Here is a 16,809-nt window from a genome sequence, read left to right as displayed (position 1 = left end):
AAATGGCAGCGGCAAAGCGAAGTCGAATCTTGCATCCTCTGGTTTGCAGTGAACAGTGAAGTTTCTCTCTTTTTTTTTTAGAATATTTACAAGCGGGTAGTGATAAAAGGACCTCCCCTGATAAATCTGGCTATCCAAGCTGCCATAGTGCTAATTCCCGTAAGGGATATGCTAACTTCTGAAGTGTGGAAGGAACAGAGAAGGAAGATGATGCATTTCCCTCTCCCCCATCTTGCGAAATAATGATTTTACAGAAGACAGGATTCGGGCAGAGTGCTGCCAGGCCCAGCCTCACACACCTCTTACCCAGGAAGGAGCCGGCCCTAGGGCCCTTTGAGGTAATATACTTTTTGTAACAGGCACAGAGGTTTGAGGAGGGCTCCTAAAGCTCACTTTTACTTGACAAGTATCTCAGAAGTCACATAGCTGCTAGAAGGCACTCATAGTACGGTGATGGGGGAAATACAAAACTGACATAGAACTCGCTGCTGAACTGACGTTTGGGTACCAAAGGCACACAGGAAGCACTGGTCAGTATTTACATGCCGCAGATCAAGCTTTAGACAGCTCCTGTGTAGGAAGGCAGGGGGAAGACTAGCAGGATATTTGCCTGGCCCTCCTCCCTTTGTTACTGACTTGCTTGGAGGGTGCTGGTCACAATATGTAAACATGATCTAAGGAAGTAGATCCAGAGGAAGGCAAGCTTCACAAATGCTGTTCAATAACAGGCTTGCTGTCAACTTCAGCATGTTGCTAAACTCTGGAAAGAGGACAGAATTCTGCCCTCTTCATGCAGCCCTAAGGAAGTAGAAGACTTTACAAGGCAGAGGCATGGGATTTGGGCTTTAATAGGGCTGAATGATTTTTTAAGCACAGTTTGCTTGTTGCTTATTAGGAATCTATGGCATTGTTTAATAAGTCTTGATGAAGACTTAAGAAGTCAAGAAGTCTTGATCTTAAACAACTCATTATTCCAACAACGTAATGCAGAAGTTACTATTAAGCAACAAGCTTTCTTTCATCAGTGACCATCGTTAAACTAAAATAAATAAATAAATAAAACAACATGAAACAGTTTTATTTTGCTCTGTAATAAATGATTGAACTAAAGCTATGGCATTTGACCTCAGCCTGTATAGTGGTTGTGTTAATAGGAGTCTTGGTCACCTGGTAACACAAGGACTAGGCTTCAATTTATTAGTCTAGCTTGCTCATGGAGAGTGCTCTCTTTTTGTCACTGGCTTTCAGTTAGTGTTACGTGCCTTAGCTATTTGCATTTTGCAAAATACAATAGTTAAGCACTTCAAATTTAAAGATACCTAATCTGTGTTTCAGATTACCACTCTTCAATGTTCAACCATCAACATCTGTCTCCCTACCCTGAATCTTTCAATCACATTGGTTATTTTTAAAAATGAGGAAACATCACAAAATTCTACAGTGCAGATATCTGGTGAGTGTTCCTAGAGCAGAGTTAATGTCTCTGAACCTAAGGGATTATTTCTGTGCAATGGATTAATTTTGGTTTTAACAATGGAAATCAAGTCACATAAGCTTAATTTACAGAATGTTGACGGTATTTTTCTTTCTCCTCCCACTCCTCCCATACTCAGTGACTATGATGCTTGACTTAGGAGGGGCAGAGGGAATACTTGTTTCATTGTAAGATGCACCAGAGAGGCGTTGTGCAAGTACGCTGGCAGAGGACTGCAGCAGAGTGCAGAGCTCATCGCTTGTGGACACCTGCCACAGCAGGTTCAATCCCACAAAAATCTGATAATGCTTCTTTATCCTGATTATCTTAATAGCAGCACCTTAGCATGTTGCAAGGTTGAGAGATGAAGTAAATTAGTCTGTTCTGTTGCTGGAATTCAGAAACTTCTGGTTTTGTATTCAGAAGTGTACACGTCAAGTAGGAAGCCTGAAGAACATCTGCTTTTTACTCAAACTTGATTCAAGGCTGGAAGCTGAGACAGTGACCTTGGCTACAATACAGAGATCTCCAAGTGAAAGAGAGCTCTCAGCTTTCCTATCAGACTTCCCTGCAATCTGCACTATTAATCAGATGCCATAATAACACTTCTTTAGAGCTTGGTTTGGTGAATTTATTTAACCTTGTACGTGACAGGAGTTGCACTGAGCTAAACAGCAATGGAATGCCATTAACTTGACCCTGATCTCGGAGAGTTGCCGAAGGAACATGTCGTTGTCAGCGCACAGAGAAGGTTGTGAGCTCTGGGACCAACAAAATGGGGGAAAATCAGGGGAAAAGGGTGTCTTCTGAACAATCCCCAAGTATTGCCAGAGTTTATATGTTGGAAGTAAAGGAAATACTAATAAAGCTGCCATTAACTAGAATTTCTTAGGGTTTCAGTGGATTAGTTAAATGGTATTTTATTGCTGCAACATGTTACTGTAATCCCACAGGGCTAAGGAGAAACTAGCTTGGACTGCCACACAAACACCCTTTGCCATACTCCAATAAAGAGGAGCCACAAAACGGGCAACACCATTTTGGCTGACTGGAGAACAGGGAGCCCATCCTGTGAGAGAGTGGGCCTACGTAGCCCGCTCAGGGGGAGCTGGCAGGTATGGCAGACAGGGGAGATGGAACGGCTGCCTCTGAAGGGATGGAGCAGCATGTCATAGAGCAGGAAAATTATTTAAGCTGAAGGGATAGCGCTGGTGTGAGAACAAACTTACTCAAGTGACCTTCAAAAAGTTTGGGTTGGAAGCTGGGTAGTTCCTAGCTGTAAGCATGTTTCAGAGCAGCCTTCTGGGAAGAGTCCCTGAGATGCTGCGTACCAGCTGGCTTCAGCAGAGGAAGATGGATCTGTGGTGTAGGTCAGGGGAAGGGCTCAGCCACCCCGAGAGTCTCTGCTGATTTTATCTTTTTTAAGCCCATTCCATTCTGATGATTTGTCCATTTCTTTGCTAAGTAAGTTGCAAGAGGGGAAAAAAAAGGTTAAATTCCAGCAATTTGGGAGATGGATGAGAAGCCATAGAAAGTGTTTCCTATATTGAAATTTAAATGGAAAAAAAAATAATCCCCTACCACAGGGGTTTTCTGCAGTTGTCCATGAATAGTTGCTGTGGAAAATGGTCTCTTTTCATGCTACTGATTTATCAGGGAGGCTCAGGTGGAAGGTACGTTCAGTACTTCCTTCCCATTCCTCATCTCTTGGTTAAGTTTTCCAAGTATTCCTGGAAGCAAAATGTGATGCACAGGTGTGTAACCTTCACCCAGTCTCACATCTGTCAGCAGCTAGCTCCTTTCTTGGAATTTTAATGGATTTTATGCTTTTAAGGGAGCATTTAAGTACTCCATGAGAAAAGCAAGAGTCAAAGCCCCTCTATACCCAGCTTGTCCAAATGAAAGCATGTAACATTAGCAACATTTTGCCCACTTCTCAACTCAGATGCACACATTCCTTATTTTTTCCCACCCAGTCAGTGTCACGAGAGGGCAAGACAGAAAAACAATTCTCCCTCCCCACGCACAAGCCACTGTCTATATTGAGAGCTGAATCTTCTAAGGGAGTGGATATGAACTTGACATCTGGATTTAATCCAGACTCAAATTCCAGGCTTAGATCTGAGAATTTTCATCTCCAGTGCTGAGACCAGCATTTCTTAGAACTTACTTTACCTTTTAAGGCAAAACTTTAGAGTTGCAAGAGTAGCATAGTAACAATTCCTCCCATGCTGAATTTCTTTAGCAGATTTTCCTCATTTGAATCCAGTGCCCTCCATGTCTTTCTCACATGACGGAAGAGGAAATCTCATTTCTCTCTAGGACCCTGTGATCACCAGAAAATTCAATCTGTCTGGAGGAGCTATTAAACGCTGAGGCAACCATGATCTGTCAAGTGACTGAGCAGCACCCCTGCTTTATAGGCACAGGTGAGGCTAGCTTCTTACCCCATCTCATGCAAACAAGCACCAAGTTGTTTTTCTCTCCAGTGTGCTGGATGTCATTTAAAATTGACGATCGGCCTGTGAGTCTTCACAGGGTGTGGGGTCAGGGCATTTTTGCCCGTTTGCCAGGCCCCAGGTAGTTCCCGTGAATGTGGAGGGGTTCATTCACTTGGTAAAGTCCCATTACAGGGGCATGACTCACACTCAGCTGGGACAGCAGAAGCTGATGCCTCCCTCTTACAGGTACCCTGCCCTTCTGCTGCAGGGCACCACTCCCTCGTGGGGGCTGCTGCAGTTTAGAGCCCAGCTGATTTATCTTGATTCCAGAATATCTCCTTGACTTCCCTCAAGTTGCTTCAGATTTGGAAATCTGAGAGTCTTGTTTTTATCTTGCATCCTCAAGTTTGTCTAGCTTTGTGCAGTACGCAGCAGGAACTCGTATACAGCTCTTTCCATCTGCTGTGAGCTTTGCCTCACATTTGCCCTCACTCTCTTGTATGCTCCTCTCTCACCTACCAGCAAGGCCAGTTATTGAGGTTTGTTTCAGCAAAAGTCTAATCTTTTCTTATGCATCTGGTATTTTAATTTCTTCTGCAAGAATCAACATTTCAGTGAAGTAAAGAGTAGAAGCACAGCAGAACAGGACACCTGCTGATGACGTGAGAAAGTGAGGGAAACCCCCTCCTGACTAGACCCAACCCATGAGTTCCTGAGTGTGGGTTGTCCCATGAACGAGCACACACTGAGGCAACAGGACTCTTCCGTTACCTGCGTGGCTTTTCCTCTTACCCAGTGTCAGATATTGCTTGTCTTGAAATTGTCTGAAGAACTGTCTTAGAGAAAGCAAGCAATAAACAAAGGGAAGTGTAAAGCAGTTTCGATCTTTTATTGTTTCCATCAATGGCCAGGAAAACTTTATAATTACAAAATTAGTTGTTATATTTAATTGTTAGTAACACAAGTTGTTATAGTTGTATAATTAATTTGAATTAGCTTCTTGAAAGAAAGAATCCAAAGGGTGATAGAAAGTGGTAAAGCAGGAGAGTGGAAGGATGCCTCACTAAGTGGACATGTTCCAGAAATCAAAAAATATGGGAGCACAAAACATCACAGGGCCAAACCCACTCCTATGAGTGGGAGAAAAGTCTGTGTAATGCCCTAGCCTGCAGAAATCTGGAAGGATGAGCTTGGTGTCCAGCTCCTTCCTCTGCAAATCTTTTCATCTCCCAGTGTGTTGGTTCCTGCTGCCCATGAGGCTTCTCTGCTGTTTTGCAATAGCTCTTGTTGCTTAACCTTTGAGGTGCAAGACTTATTTTTCCTCCCCGTGTTCTAAAGATTACAGATAAGGTTAGAGGACATCAATAAGTTATTAAAATGATAAGAGCGTCAGCAATAGATGAGAAGGAGCCAGTGCTGAATATCAAGGAAGGAAATTAGTATATTATAACTCCAAACTGTGAGCTGCAGACCAGAAAAACTCTACAATGTATTTGGGTTACTGGAGTACAGCAGGCTTTCATTCCTCATTTGACTTTGTACTGAACTCTTCAAAAAGCTGGCAAATGCTCTGTTTGCACTGTCTCACAAACAACCTAAGTCACGCAAAGCTCTGGGCTCTATTTTCAACGCTCCTGGGCCAATCTGCCTGCCAAACAGCAGAGGCAGTACCAGGAGGAATACAAGTGAAGATCAGCCAGGAGAGCTGGGGATGGGAGTTTCCTGGGGTACTGTGACCCAGCTGGCAGCCTCTTCTGCATGCGGGTTATTTGACTTGATGTTTTTGCAGCAGATTTGAACGCCATTTCAGCTTAGATCTATGACACTAGGTGGCCTAGAGGAACAAACTTTTGAAGTCTCTGACTTGGTGTGCTGAGTCTTGTCAGGTATTGGCCTGGGGTGGTGGTAATGGCTGGAAAAGGTTTATTGTGTTGTTCTTGTATCTCCAGGGGACATGGTAAATAACCTGGAGCCTCCAATGTCTTTCAGGAATTTCTCCACCTAATGGGGTGAAGTTCACTTGGTTTCTCTTATAACTGTGCATTGCCCCAGCCCTTGCCAAGGAAGATAAAAGCTGATTCTAGGAAACGTCCTAGAAAGAGATGGAAATGCAAAGACTGTAAAACAAAGAAGTTAAAAGGGATCAGATATGCAATTGAGACTGAAATGTTGAAAATCAAAACACAGGGTTAAGTAATTTTCTTCACTTCCATGCCCAGTTTCTCATGTTGAATTGAATGCAGGATCAAACCAAGGGAGGGTGGAGAGTTGCTGTGTGTTGCTGGCTTAGCATTAGTGACGGATCATTTGATCGACCTTTGTGCTGTGGTTATATATAGAGCTTTGTTTACCCTAGGGAACTTTAATATACGTTAGAAAATCTGTTCTCTTCAGAGAGAAGAGTCTCTTGCAGGTTACAGCACTTTGCCCAAAGATTCCTGCAGCCGCCCCATGAGCTTCTAGGTGAACTGGAGTGTAGCTGTGATGGTTTTTTTTGAAGTATTTCCAAACTTGACCTCTAGTCTTGGCAAGTCTGTGCTTCAAAGTTTAACTTAAAAAAGCAATTCAGAGTTTACATTCTTAAAATGCAGCATCTTGTTTCCAGTGCGATATTTCATAATGTGTTTGTTTATTTATTTTTAAGATCAATGTTAGTACAGGATATCTCTCCTGAGACACCCCCCTCAGCACTGATAAAGGCTGATCAGTCCAAGTTTATCTCCTGGCTCAAACAGGGAGAAAGTAGCAAGCCGTGAGAGAATGTGGTGGGGAGGGCTGATGCCCCTACCCAGAGAAGAAGTTTGGGGTGAGGGGTAACTGGCTCTCTCCAGCCAACAGCACCACCAGCAAGTTTTCAGACTAACTCCGCTGCACAATGATAGTGCTGGGACGCTAGGGCTTAAGCAGTGTCTGAACGCTTTCCCCAAAAGCCCCGATGACAATTTTGCATTTCTTTTGCAGCCTCACTTGAAATATTGTGTGCAATTCCAGGCTCCACAGTTTAAAGGATGGGAAGATACTTGAATGCATCCAGAGGAGGGCAACAAAGCTGGTTAGAAGGCTGGTAGGCCTTGGACACCGGGTTCGTTGAGCTTGGAGACAAGGAGGTTGAGGGGTGACCCCACTGCTCTCTACAGCTTCCTGAGGAGGGGAAGTGGAGACAAAGGTGATGGTCTCTTCTCCCTGGTATCTAGTGACAGGATGCACAGGAATGGCTCACAGCTGTGCCAGGGAGGTTCAGCCTGGACTTTAGAAAAAAATTCTTTACCATGAAAGTGGTCAGACACTGGAGCAGGCTTCCTAGAGAGGTGGTTGGTGCCCCGTGCCTGTCAGTGCTTAAGAGGCATTTGGATAATGTTCTTAATGATGTTTTAACTTCGGGTCAGCCTCAAAGCAGTCTGACAGTTGGACTCAATGATCTTTGTAGGACCCCACCAACTGAAATCTGTTCTATTCTCTTCTATTGGTTCACATGTTGAAGTCTACAAATGCAGCACAGCTGAAGTTCATTGTTTAACAAGTAGGGAGGTGATTACCAAGTTTTTCCCAGGCCACTCACTATTTAATTCTTACTGGGGTGGTATGGGGTAGGGATTCTCTTTGTGAGTTGCATTTTGTGTGGTGATGATACCTTGGTGGAGGCATTTGTGTTCTCTACCCACCAAGTCAGCAGCTGCCTGACCTCCTGCTGCAGCAGATCTCAGGTGAAGAACTGGGGTGTCCGGTGGGGATGGTGGGGAGAGGTGTTGCTTGGGGCAGCTTAGGCAGTTGTCAACACACCTTTACCAGGCCAGGCTGTAAGATATGAAGCTGGTGTTTATCCTGTCTGACCTGCAGCAGGAATGAGAACCTGTAGTGAAAAGTGGGGCATTTGGGAGGGGAGCAGCTGTGGCTTCAGTCACGAAACAGGAGCCCACAGTTCTAACATGTAAAGATATGCCAGCCCTCCAGATCCTTGTGTGTTGGTATCCAGAAGGTCCTCAGGGCTGGCCTAATGCTTGGAGTTGCACTTTGACCAGAGGTTGGTGCTGGGCACACCAAAGGAGTGTGCTGCTCACCTGCAGGTGAGCAAGGGGGGTGAGCTCTTAGTTTCCTTGTGAGCCTTTGGGATTGCAGCTTGCTCCACACTACTTGTGCTCTCTGTATGACTGCCTCAGAAAGGTGATAACCTTTCATGTGTTTGCTTCGGTGTGGTTCCCAAAACTGCATGTCTCCTTCATAGCAACCTCCCTGTTAAGATATATTTGCCATGAAGGATGATGAGACTTAAAACTCCAATTACAAGAGGAAATAAACTAGAACTGCTAAGTGTGCTTTATAATTGGAAGAAGTGATTTCAGTACAACCTTCCTAAGGTCCTTGCACTAGCTCTTGGTCTAGTGACCCAATGTGACAGTGACCTTGTTTTCACGGATCGACCCCTTAGCAGCGTGGTCCCTCATCAAGCTGCGCTTGGATCAGAGGGAACAATGTGCATGTACAGGGATGGTACATATGGCTGGAGCTCAGTTGCTCTGCTACGTAAAGTTTCTTTGGGTACAAATACTGTTTTATATTTACTTGGCAACTTTTCTACCTGCTACGTGTTTTGGTTTAATCATATGCAGTTACATCTGATCCCTGGTGTGCTGTCAGATGTGCACCGTGCTGCACTCAGTGCCTTTGAGGGTGTTAGTGAGCACAAGTGATGCCTTAATAAGGGTCTCTGGAGACATGGCTTCAGTACTAAGCTGCCCCCATCTAACACCTTTTGCTAGTTTACGGCTTATTAGTCACCCATCGCTTCTTTGAAAACATTGTTTTTAATACTCCTGCTCTGGGCTGAGTCCTCAGAAGCCCTGTTATGTTTTGCTGATGGTGGCTGTTTTTTCATTGCCCAGGTGTGAGAAGTGGGACTTGAAAACTCAATCAGCATTATCTGAGCTTATCTGCTTGTGAAGAGGGGGATTTAAGCAGATCAAGACGTTAATATTAATCATGTGTGGATGCCAAACACAGGCTCTGGAGGCAGGACAGATCACAGGCACCTGGGCAGTTCTGCCAGGTATCAGCCACCTGTAGCTACGTGCACAGCCACCCCACAGGCAGATGGGCTCCGGGGGGTGCACAGCACCCAGAGGTGTGGGGAGAAGAGTGGGGTGATGGAGTAAGCGCAGCACAGGGACCCGGGGCTCGGGACTTGGTAAGGCTCCTTTGTTGGAGCCTATCTCTGCCTGGACCCGGGCTGGTTTTGGTCCAAGCTCTCTCCTGTTTCATGGCTTATATCAGTGTGGTTTGTGTGGTGGTTGGTGAAGAGGCTGCCTCCCTTTCCTCAGGGGGAATAGGGAGAGCCTGGTGCGTCTGCTGGCTGAGCGCAGGCTGGGCAAAGCAGTCGCTGCTGCCAAACAGGATTTTGTCCCCATGCCTCCGGGGGTTAGGCTAGGGTATGACGTTCCCCCTGGCCTGTTTGTGGGCTTAATGAGCTAACTTATCTGTCATCTTCCCCATGGCAGATGGGGGCTCTTCAGGATTAATTAAGGATCATAACTGTGACCTAGTTACCAAGCTGGTGTTACTGTTACCGAAGCTCCGGGAGCCGTCAGGCTGAGAGAGCTTCTAACCCTTCTCTGCTCTGGTTACCCGCTTGCTCTGTCCTTCTGGGACCGTTGCTGAGCCCCAGGTGGGATCGTGTTGCACCCATTTCTGTAACAGATAATCTCCCCTGACTGTGGGGTAGGGAGCTGCAAGCTTCCTGCCAGCAGTGCACCAGCTCGGCGGGTGAGATTAGGGATGCTGGCCTACATCTTGCAGTGTTGTCTCCTGTTTGGGGGGGCTGAAAGTGGGGAGAGATCAGCTGCAAGATTAGGGAGAGCAGTGCTGAAGACAATGGCTTGGGATGGTCTGGTTCTGTGCTACCAAGCCTTAAACCGTGCTGAAGGGATATTCTAGGGTCTTCCTTAAGGCTACACAATTCCTTCTCATTTCCAGTTTACACTTTACTGCAGCAAACCTTTAGGAATGCTTTTTGCAAAGGAGCAGAAATGACTAGAGAATGAGAAGCAAATTAAGTTCAGGCTCCTCTAATACTGTTTGTTGCCTGCCAGAATTTCAGCCAAGGCACTGTTCCATCTGGGAATGATTCAGTCCTGTATTCCTGTGGTTTACTGCCATGAGACCTTCCTCCAGCTGGGGATGGGTTGCACCACGAGGACCATTACGGCGACCTGTCCCCTCCACATCTTCCTGCTCTCTCCTTCCCTCCCTTTGCTGCTTGTTCGATGAGTTTGCCTTGCACAGCGGGTTGAATCTCAAGCAGTAAGGCCACTGCGTGGGCTCACAGCCATGTGCACAGGGGCTGCACGTGGTGCATTTGCTGCCCACTTGAGGATGGCTCATGTTCCCAAGACTCTCCTCGTCCCCACCCCATGGAGATGGTCCTTCACTAGCCTGTTGTTTTGAGCAGGGTCTGGTGGTCTCCACAGTGGGATCCCAGCAGCTCCCACTGATTTCAGATGGGAAGAGCTGGCTCTTGAGCTGAATGGGACCCCTGGGAAGCAGCGTTTTGCTTTGTCCTTGGAAGCACGCACAGCGGGGGAATTGTGTTTGGCTTTTCTCCTCTGCCTCGGAAAAAATCTCTTATGTTACAGTGACCTGCTTATTATGTAGGTCATCATCAGCTGAAAGGAAAAAACAATCTCAGAAGTAGGAGAAATCCAGCAGGGCTCCTCCACTGAGCAGTTCTTTCTGCAAAAGCACAGAGAGTTGTGGTGGCAGGCAGCCTGGCCTCTCCCCTCTCCACCTGTTCTGCTTAGGATGATGGAGGAGGAAAACTGCAGCTGGAGGGATGTGTGATACCCTGAAAGCAGGCAGACTCCCCAGGATTCAGTGTCCCCTGGGACGAATGAACAGTGCATTAAGGCAGACAACAGGGACTTGAGTCCAGTGGTCTGGGATTTTTGTCCTTTAATGACTTCCTTGAGCTTGGTTTCAGTAATTAGGAGGCCCGTCCTGCCAGTCGTGTGTCTGCACAGCAGAGACTTCTGCCATGTGTGCGGGGGGAGCAGTCCCTGCTGGGAGACGGGACAGTCCCACTATAAAAAGGGGACACGGAATAAGCAGTTGCCTCTGGATGCCAATAGTAAAACTGGGACCTGGACCAAAATTCCTCTCTGCGTTGTGCCAGTGCTTTTAGTCTGGGACTGCTCCGCTTTGCCTGCAGCAGAGCTGACACTTTGTGATGCTCACTGAGAAGAGAGAGAGCCCTTAGGGGGACCTGGAACCTAGGCAAGGGACAAATTGCTGTGTGGCTGGGAGGAGGTTTGGTGAAGTCCAACTTCACTCATGCTTACCTGTGATGCAATAACTCTTACTACCCCTCGCTATCCTCTTTTCCTTCACAAATCCCCCAGATATCAGCTGGAGACACCCTGCACCCTGGCTACTTCTTCCTTGGGGAAGTGTGTTTGTGTTTGCTGGTCAGGCAGGTAGGCAGGCAGCTGCAGCCCTTTCCTGTGCAGGAGCACCGATGTGCCTCCCTGTTCTACTTGCTCACCGAGGGATTTCTCCTTTCCTTCAAAATGTGTAGGAATGTGATGTGTTTGAGACAGACAGACTTGATAGGAGAGCCTGAAACCACTAAAAGGCCTCACTAGTAATCAGAAAGGAGGTGAAGAGGAGCGTGGGTGTGCGGTGAGCAGACGGCTCTGCCCCCCTCTGCCTTGGTGTTGGCCAGGTCCCTTCACTGGGTCTCCATCACAGCCATATCTCACCGCGTCCACCCCTGCAAAGCCTGAGTGTTTGAAGCCTCTCCAGCTGCAGGAGGCTCCTGGCACAGACCTTGAAGGTCCAGCTGATCTTTTCCCAGAACATGGCTTCTTGTGAAGCTGCTTTCTTTCACATGTGCTATCTCCTGCAGCCGTTACACCTCATTTTGTACTGGCATCCGCTGTGATGTCTAGATAAAATGCACTCGTTTGTCTGACTGGACTGTCCTTCCTCTTCAGCATCTTGATTTTTGTGGTCTCTAGCTCATGAAGATCTCTTCCCCAGACCTCAGTTCCTCTGCCTTGTTGATCCTTACCCAGACCATGAAGGGTTTTCTCTGACTCCTGAGACACCAACCTGGCAATGCGAAGCAGTGAAGAAACCTCCTCCACCTATTTTCAACTCCTTTAAGGACGGCACCAACGTACTTGTTCATCTGCCAGGTGAATCACACTTCCTCCCACTATCTGAGCAGACTCAACTAACATGCAGCATGCTTCCCCTTGGCTCAGGCAGGCAGCTGTGGCTCTAGGAGAAAGTCTCGAGGACTGCTCCTGTTGCTTGTAGCTGTCTCACCCAAGGGTAGGCAGTCCTTGTCTCATCACACCACAGTAGTGTAGAGAAGTCAATGTAGGAAGCAGTAGAGCAACGACAGCTTCAACAGAATGATAGTCTTTCACCCACAGTAAGAAGACATTTCCTGCGCTTCGCATGCCCTCGTGGAGCAGAACATCAGGAAAGCAGAAAGCAAGTGCGTGTCCCAGCTCAGGGCACTGACGTGTGATCTGCTGGTGGACCAAAGACAGCTGGGACGTCTTACTCGAGAAGCAGAATTAGGATAAGTTCCTAGCACAAGATCTTCGCAGTTAGGCAGTGATCGGTGCCCTGGAGCTGGGATTGTCACGTCAGCCTGGTGGATCCTTGCGCAATGCAGTGGCTGTGCACAATGCGGACAGCTGGAGCTGTCATGTACTCACGCTGAAAACATGGAGGATAGCTCTTATCTTTGCTTGGAGGAAGGATTTGATTAGAAACTGTCTCATAAATGTGTGGTTATTGAATGCGTTGCTCACTTACTATATATGAGCCATCTCCATAAACGTGCCAAGAGCATCTGTCCTCGGCAGCCAGGCAGCTGCTCTGAAGGAAGGCAGATGAGCCTCCCTCGTCACAAGCTTTTCCTCATTGAGCTTATTCTGAATCACTCCCTGCATGGAGCAATTCTCCAACAACATTAAATACCGCAGCCAGGGTGAGTCAAGCAGATCTTGTCAAGGCTGCCTTATTTTTTTTTCCTCCTTCTGTTTTTATTTTAAATCAAGCTTCAAATCCTCTGTGTCAGTGGGTTCAGTGATGCTTCTAGCACAATTGATGGCAACAAGTAACTACCCAGGGATGGTATGTATTGTATGGCAGCTGGGGAGAACCTCCTGTTCCAACATCTTCAGCCTGTTTGGGGCTTGTTTCCACAAAATTGGATGGTTCGGCTGTGAAATAAATCATTTTAACCATTGATTAACTGAGCTTACTTATGTCTGTCCCATTGTGTCCACAAGTTGGTGAGGCCATAAATGCAATGAGATGGAGTGTCTTAACTCGGGTTCTTGAGTGCGAAGTGAGGCAATCTGGTGCTGTAATGAATGGTGATGCTTTCCCAAGGGGTTAATGGGTTCTATGGTCCAGACGTAAACCAGTCCCAAGGTGTTGGAGGGCAGGTTGAGATCTGTGCAAGCAGGCTGGGGTTCTTGCATGTCCTCGGGAAGCATCTGGTGCTGCTCAGGATAAGGGACAAGGCTAGGTGGCCCTTGGACTCAGCTTCTTGTGATGGAGGAGCTGGCAATACTCTGCGTAGCCCGGGGCTCTGTGCAGCTCTCTGTTGCAAGAGCATATCGCTTATTTGCTCATCTTCAGTTAGTTCATATCAAGATAAGTTGTGATGTTTTTTAACGCAGGTTTTCACCCAAACCACAGGATAACAGTTTAACGGTTACTGTAGCCCCATGTGTTGCCAAACTGTAGTGACCGTGCACTGCTCGCTTGTTCACAAGACTTTGTTCTTCAAAGACTTTGTTTTGTTCACAAGACTTTGTTCTTCTTTGTTCCTCTTTCACAAGCTTTGTTCTTCAAAGAAAGCAAGCAGGCCACCTTCCCCACCAAGCCTACCTCAAGAAGAATGACATGGCTTAATTAAAACCAGACAAACCCGTAAGGATGGCAGCCCCTTGTTGGCCACTGACTTCTCTGTGAGCTCAGCCCAGTGCAGCCACAGCAGCTTGGAGTGAGACCATGCAGGGAAAGTGAAATATGTTTGTGCCTGTGCAGGAGACCCACTTGCAGGCTGTTATCAGAGGCTTTGGTACTTGGTGCTGCTGCTTTCTTTAGGGATGTAAATAAATGCTTGTTAGTCTGCTTAGTCCAGAACTGGCTGTGCTGTGGGGCATAATTAACTAAAATAACTGGGAGTAGGTAAGGATGAAATCTGAGGACAAATCTGTGCAAGGTTTGTTTGTTTGTTTGTTTGGAACGCTGCATCTTAAAGCAGGGAGGGGCTCGTACACAGCTTGCAGCTACACCTCCTTTGTCACCACCTAAAAATCACCACCTTGATCTATGCTAGAGGAAAACAGTTCAGCAGGGACTAAAAACCTTGATTTATATCAGCCAAATGTGCCCTCAGATGGCTCTAGGTGAATCCCAGGCTCAAATTCTTCACTGTCCTTTGTGGCATGGCTTGTGTGGGCCTGGGACTCATGGATTTGGTCCCCTGTTATACCACTTCTTGCCTGGGTGGTGTTCTGTGCTGATTTCTGTGCCCCTGTTCCCTCTGACATCCTGACACTGACCTCTGATGTGTATGGAAGGGTGCTGTGTGCTATTGGGTGGAGGCTTCTTGTACTTTCCATGTGGTATTAAAAATAGAGGTGGTGGTAATGCCATAACACCAGGTCCAGCATTGGTCATGTCCCAAAACCCCAATGGATAGGCTCAAGTTGGCTGATGATGTGGTCTCTCTGCCTGAAATGATAATTTTGGGGTGGCCCAGCTTTAAAAGCATCGTAAAAAGCATCTTTCATAAAAACATCTTTCAGCCCACCACCTTCATAGAGGAACGGCCCAGGGCAGAAGAGTCCTGAGGGTGCAGAGAGGCTAATGCAGCTCCACAGCTCTCTGTGCTGGGTGACATTATGTATGGGGACAGGAAAATAGACCAGTGTCCCAGCGTGAATCAGCCATCCATTTACATACAACTTGCTTCTCCGATGGTACCAGTTAGTCCTGCAGGGTGACGGGCTGAAAGCATAAAGGACCAACTCTCCTCTTGTGGCAGGACGTTTCATGCTAGGCAGTTGTGACTGGCTGGTGTTCACAAGAGAAGAACAAGACTCTGGATCTGGACCGAAGAGCTTTGCTACTGTCTAGGTTTTCAGAGCTAAAGAGCTGGTAGCTAGATCAAGACTGCTCAAGCTGTTTGGTTTGGAGATTCAGGCTGCATCTCTGGAAATTGAGGAGGTGAGATACAAGCAAGGATTTTCTGATGTGATGCCTTTTCAGCTTTGGCATTGCAATTCTATTGCAAGTGAGAGGATTTTTGCTGGCTGCTGTATGATTCTCTACTGGCCTCTTTTGGCAGCTGTTTTATTCTGAAATTCATGATGGTATGGTTGTGCTGTGGCTGTGCTGATTGCCTGCAAGCAGCTTTGACTGCAGTGGCAATGTTGCAGTTTGAAAAGCTCAAAGAGCAGTGAAGCTTTTAAAGGTCTCCAAGAGATCTCCAAAACTGCATAGCTAGAGGATAGAGTCCTTACGGTACCCTGACCATGAAAGAGGCTGTAGCAGATTTGAACCATCACAGCCATGAGGAAAAACAAACAACAACAACAAAAAAAAACATACAAAAACTAGTTATCCAAATAGCAAATCCATCAGGGACTAGGATTCTTTACTCTTGCTGTTGCTGGAGCTCCTTGCGTGGCAGAGGAGCAACCATCCTCCAAATTAGAAACCAAGTGAGTTGAAAAGTTTCTGGATTGACTGCAACTATCTGCCAGTAACGTAAGGCAGGGAAAGGTTAATTTCTACGTAGTATTTTCTACAGTAAGAGATGCAGCTTTGTTTTTTGACTTTGTTTTTCTTTTTCATTTGCTCCATGCTAATTCAGCACGGCTGTCTGGAGGGTGGGATGGCATACACAGGGGTGGGGGGAAGAAGAGGTGTTTTGGGTGAAGATACAATGTGGATGTCCACCTCTGCAGGATGTCCTGCAGGGCATGCGATTCTGTGGCTGGCCATACCAAACACAACCGAGCTGGGACTCTGTCCCAACTCTGTCCCAGGCAAGGCGCTCCTCGTGGCAAGCATGGGCCAGGAGGATTTGCTCTTGGTACCCGGGGCTGCTTCTTCTCTGGAGTTACCCTGCTGCAGTCAGTCCCATTACACGTGGTGGTATTGTCAGACAAATGAGGAGGTGATGACTTCACCTGTGTTATAACCTCTGCCCTGGGTTTCTCTTAGCCCTGTCAGTTGTGAGTCACTTTTTATAGACAAATGCATGCAAAAGAGAGGAATACAGGCTAACGCCAGTACTTATACGGGTGTTTGGATAGCAGGCTGTGTTTGCAGAGCAGAGACAGAGCAGTTGCACAGTCCGTGTGACTGGTTACTCCTAAGAAAATCAGTCCAATATCTGTTTATCCACCTGACGTACAGCTGTAGTCCAATGACCTGACTCTCCATAGTTGCTTTTGCTATGTAAATCTTTTGATTTTCTTTCTGTATTTGAACACATCTTTCCACCTCCTCTACTGCATAAAAAGATTAAATCAAAAGCTGTAAGAGCATCACAGCTGTACAGCTGTATTTTCTTGGGGAGGGGAGGGATGAATAAAAGATATGTTTAACTTTAAAGGATTTAATGAGGTTACCAGTGAATTTTAAGACTCTTCTCCATGCTCTAAACCCAGAGCAAGCAATGAGTGGTAATATTTCTGGCACAGCAGCAACCATGACTCTGCTCAAGGTCCGTGTTGGTGCCACACCACCCTGAAAAAAAGTTCTTCACCCATGTAAGATCTTACAGGGTGGTTTGCACCAGGAATTCTACCTTATAATTACCTCATCTGAAGGTGAGATGAGGGTATATCTTTACAACAG

General features: G+C 46.6%; 1 pseudogene across 1 annotated transcript in view; it reads left to right on the top strand.

The window, feature by feature from the left end:
- Positions 1 to 3,802: 3,802 nt before the first annotated feature.
- Positions 3,803 to 16,809, top strand: part of LOC308200433 (DCC-interacting protein 13-alpha-like) — a 33,133-nt pseudogene continuing 20,126 nt past the window's right edge. Inside the window, exons 1-2 of the transcript XR_013956145.1 lie at positions 3,803 to 3,903; positions 4,517 to 7,619. The product of XR_013956145.1 is annotated as a DCC-interacting protein 13-alpha-like (transcript). The remainder of the gene's footprint in view (positions 3,904 to 4,516; positions 7,620 to 16,809) is intronic.

This window comes from Anser brachyrhynchus (assembly GCF_964034855.1).
Source record: "Anser brachyrhynchus genome assembly, chromosome: 10".
NCBI lineage: Eukaryota > Metazoa > Chordata > Aves > Anseriformes > Anatidae > Anser > Anser brachyrhynchus.
This window is presented reverse-complemented; position numbering and strand designations above follow the sequence as displayed.